At 47.0% G+C, this 4,928-nt stretch overlaps 1 pseudogene; it reads right to left on the minus strand.

Annotated features, from left to right (window-relative positions):
- Positions 1-288: 288 nt before the first annotated feature.
- LOC132439274 (non-histone chromosomal protein HMG-14 pseudogene) lies at positions 289-594 on the minus strand (annotated as a pseudogene).
- Positions 595-4,928: the final 4,334 nt, after the last annotated feature.

The raw sequence follows: 4,928 nt of genomic DNA on the forward strand, positions 1-4,928 counted from the left end.
GTACCAAAAATCTAAAAAATCATGTACTTGTGATTCTTTTCTGAACAGTTATTCCAGTGACTTTCCAGCTTAAAATTTGGAGGCAAATCTTCCTTGAGAGGAAATCAAGTAGCAATATCTTCAAATATTGATATGCTGTTACATCGTAAGTCCCCCTAATTCACAATTTAATATCGTATACACTACATACTCAAATTGTCAGTCACAGCACATTAACAAAGTTACTAGAAGAACTGGATTACCACGACCAAAGATGTTAGAGTGCACAAAATTCACAGGTGTGTGATATTAATCAGACTTGGCTTTTTTCTCTCCTGCTTCATCAGAGGCTGGGCTCTCCTCGTTTTTAGTTTCTCCATTTTCTGCAGGGAAGTCTTCTTTAGTCTCTTGGTTAGCCACTTCGGCCTGTTTTCCTTTTGCTCCCCTTCTTCCTTTTGTTTGCATTTTTTTGTCTGAAGATTTATCCTTTCCTGCCACCTCATTTGGTTCAGTTTCCACTTTTGTAGGAGCCGGTTTAGCTGACAACCTCACCGATCTCCTCTTGGGCTCCTCCTTCGCCGCCCCCTCGGTGGAGGTGACCTTCCTCTTGGGCATCGTGGTGGCGGGACCGGCGCGTGCCAGGTGCCTGCAGGCCGAGATGCGCCAAGAGGCTTCGTGATGTTGGGCTGCCTGACCGCTGCCACTCCTCCCGCCGCCGCCGCCGCCGCCCGAGCTGCTGAGACCCGCCCACATCACAGTCTTAGCCAGAATGCCAATTTAGGACCTTTTTCTTTTTTTTAAAGAACATTTCTAAGTATTTAGTTTAATTCAAGTATGCAAATAATAAAGCTCAATGAATTTTCACAGATGGATCAAGATATAGAATGTTACCAAAAGCCCAGAAAGCCCTCCTTAAAACAAAAAAAGAATTCAATTAGAAAATAAAATCCCGGGCTTCCCTGGTGGCGCAGTGGTTGAGAGTCCGCCTGCCGATGCAGGGGACACAGGTTCATGCCCCGGTCCGGGAAGATCCCACATGCCGCGGAGCGGCTGGGCCCGTGAGCCATGGCCGCTGAGCCTCCGCGTCCGGAGCCTGTGCTCTGCAACGGGAGAGGCCACGACGGTGAGAGGCCCGCATACCACAAAAAAAAAGAAAGAAAGAAAAGAAAATCCCAGGTTAGTAGCTAGCTTATTCCGTGTTGGCTCACAAGAATTTATTTTGCATTACTCCGTGGTCTTAACAAGAGTGTATTCCCACTTTCTCTTCGGTAAGTCTTTCTCCTGATGGACAAACTGAAGTTGAACTTCCCTTAAGAGAAATGCTGACTGACAAGGGATATGTCCATGGATTTGATACAGATGACTTTTACCGTGCAACTATGATGTGCCAGCGGCTATGCTGAGTGAAGATGCCACTTTTGATGCCATCCCCACTCCTGGATCTGCCACTGCCTGGGGTGTGTGACGTCACCTGAAACTGAAGTCACTAGAGCCAGCTCTGCCTTAGGCTTCTCATCTGCAGAATGGGGATAATATTATTGTGATGATTCAAAGAGAAAAATGTTGCCCACGTGGTCTATAAATATGAAACTCAACTTAAAGACGTTGCCCATTCCTCTCGGGAGACCAAGTTTCTGAGTTCTACTTGCACCATTATCGCCCCAGCAAACGGCTCCGTTTCTGATGGTGCCTCGTGGCTCTCATGAAGGCAAGAGCCAGCCACCTCCCGTCACAGAGCTGACGACAAACCGAGCACTGAAGAAGCATCTGCTTGACAGAGCCAAGGGCTTGCTATTTTCTCCTTTTTTAACTGGATCTGAGCTGTGACCCCTTTGCCTCATGCTACTGCAGCCCTCCCCTAGGTTTCTGGAACTCTCGGGCTGTCTACATGCTTGACCTTTGTGTCGCCTTCTTCCCTCCCACCCTTTCATATTGTGCCAGCCCATACAGACTTAGCTTTTTTAATCTTGCTTCATAAATCATTTCTGTAAGTCGAGTCCCTGAAAATGTTTCCCCTGAACTGCCTCCAAACCGTATCTAAAACACTTATCTTCTGGTAAATGCATCATAGCCGATTCAGTCTGCCACCGCTGCTGTCATTACCAGGAGAAAGACGATATGGAAACTGCAGAGGAGCAGAAAAGGCAGGCCCTGGCACTCTGTAGGTTGCCATGTGTTTCCCTTTTTTAAAGATGCTGAAACAGCATTGAAAAGCCTTGCGTGTAGTTTACATTTTGGTCTTTACCGTAGCGGTATAACCTGGTGGTTAAGGGTTTGGACTCTAGCATGAGTGCTTGGGTTAACGTCCTGGCTTCATCACTTGTTTGCTGTGTGGACCTTGGCCAAGTCACTTAACTTCTCAGAGCCTCCACTTCCTCAGCTATAAAATGGGAATGGTGAGTGTTTACCTTACTGGGCAGTTATGGGAATTCAGTGAGATAATGCGCGCACAGTTCCCCACGTGGTGCCCGCTACTTAATAAGCGCTCACTAAGTGTTAGCGGTTGTTGGTTTTTCCTGTGGCCTACTTAATAGCCATCCTCTTGTCATTATTAGCAAAACCCTGGTTTTATGCTGGATGCCAATACACCTTGGTTTAAAAACAACGATGCTAATGTTTTCTGGCTTCCCTTGCACTCAGAAGTAGTCATGTGACTCAGTTCTTTCCAAGGTGACTTCAGCTGGAATCCTCAGTAATGTACCCAGGAAAGCTTTTTCAAGGGAGCAAACTGAATTTGGCATGTGCCTGTCTGCCCTTCTCCCCTTCCTCCTTTTTCTTGTTTCGAATGTGAGTGTGATGTCTGGAGCTTCAGCAGCCATATTGTGACCATGGGCCAGATTTGAGAATGGCAGCCATATGCTCAGCATGATGGAACAGAAGAATAAAATGAGGCTGGGCCTCTTCTCCCGGATGATGTTGTGGAGCTGCCATACTAGCCCTGGAGTGCCGTCCTTCAGACTTCTTGTTACCAAATAAACGAATGAATGAATAACCCCCACCCCCCAATCTGCTTAAACCTTTATTTGTCAGGTTTCTATTACTAGCAACCATGCACAACTCCTACTTGCTACAAGCATTAGGCTTCTTCTGATTAGGAACAACTCCAATTAAAGCTGGATGGGAGCCTGAAGTGGTTTTCAGTGTGCCACAGAAGCTGGGAAGTTCCATGGAGCTCCCCTCTCAAACTGGCGATTGGGAGTGGGGGCAGATGGGACCATGCTGCCTCTTCCTACCCCATCTCTTTTTCCCAACTTCGTCTTAACGTGTTGCACGGGGAGAGGTGGCCCAGTTAGCTTTTGTTTAAAGAACAGATTCCAGGGCAAAAAAAGTAAAAAGTTTGGAAATCAATGTACCTTTTCCAACCCCCTCATTTTAGAGACGAGTGATCCGAGGCCCCACAAGTGAGGTCACTTGCCCAGTGAAGCTCAGCCAGGCAGAGCCAAGAGGAGAACCCCAAGTTTTCTGCTCCTTACGGGTGCCCTGCCAAGTGCTGGAACCGCCACAAAAAAAAAAAAGCAGCTCCAAAGAGTTTACAACCCGCCGAGCCCTGGTCAGCTGCCCGCTCTGGGGGAACGGACAGGCCTCTCCAGTTAGGACTAATGAGGGCTGGGAACGCCCTTCAAGGCTCTGGGCAGCCAGTCTGCCCTCCCGCTGAGAAAAAGTTGGACCTGTTTCCTCTTCTTTCTAAGTAATTCATTAATTGTTTGTTTATTTTTTTAAAACACACACACACACACTAGATGCAAAGGAGGTGAATGGATGGTGTGAAATCCTCAGTACATGGGGTTCTTTGTCCCTGTTCCTGCAGTTCTGCTTTTCAAAATGCTGGCTTAATCAATTCAAGATCAATGGCTGCTAAGTTGCAGCTGTAAACACCGCCTCATTCAAGGTCAATTAGAGAGCAACCCAATGTTCTATGGCAGGAAGTTAACTATGGGAGGGCCTTATTCACAGAGCCTTCAGATACTGTTTAGACGCCCTGTCCTTGCAGAGCTGCCCTGTTTGGGCACACTTGGTCTACTCAGTAGAAAATGAATTGCCATTTGGGTGGAATAACCAGATGTAATAACAATTCAAAATATCTCATTCTAGGACTTTAACTAGAAACTCTTTTCCTCATCCCTCCATTCCATCCACCCATCCATCCATCTATCCAATAAGTATTTATTGAGCACCTACTCATGTGTCTGGCACTGGTCCCAGAGAAAACAGGCAAGGTCCTCACTTGGAGCTTATCTGGGGGGAGTGGAGAGAGACTGAAAACCAGCACATAAACAAGCAAAGGCCAGAGCCTTTGCAAGCCGCCCAGAGGAGGCCACAGGGCACCTCATCCGGGACAGCCAGGACAGTGTAGCCCCACCCCCAGCCCAGCCCCCTGATTTAAAGCTGTGGTTAACTATCTTATAACTATCATATCATCGTGTAGCTCTCTCATAAGTAATCTTATCAGGTGTTTACTGATTATCCAGCGCTCAGTGTTAAGTGCTTAACACTGGATTCTTCAGCTTAACTCTTTTAGGAAACAGGCTTTCTTCCCTCCTGCTGCCCCCAGGCAACCAGTGGGAGAGAGGGACCCCCAGAGCTCTCAGGGAGACCCGGATATCAGGGTGACCTCAGCAGCATTTCCCTTTGTGAGCAATGGGCAAGACCTGGGGCTCCTTAAGGACTCTTCTTTATAACCTACAAAGCTTTCAGGACATCTGTGTGAGCCAAAAGAAAGAAATCAGCATACGTAATCTTTCATAAATTCATTAGGCAACTATTTGAAAAGGCAGTGGAGGGGAACCAGAATAGATGCTACACTCAGAATTAGAGACCCAAGTTCAAATCTTCCTTCCACCACCCCTCCCTGCTTTGGCAAGCCCTTGATTTACTGAGGCTCACTTTCCTAACCTATCAACCAGTGGTAACACTATCCTACTCATGGAACTGTTATGAGGATTTATTTT

Source organism: Delphinus delphis, chromosome 16 (genome assembly GCF_949987515.2).
Source record: "Delphinus delphis chromosome 16, mDelDel1.2, whole genome shotgun sequence".
In the NCBI taxonomy this organism is placed as follows: Eukaryota; Metazoa; Chordata; class Mammalia; order Artiodactyla; family Delphinidae; genus Delphinus; species Delphinus delphis.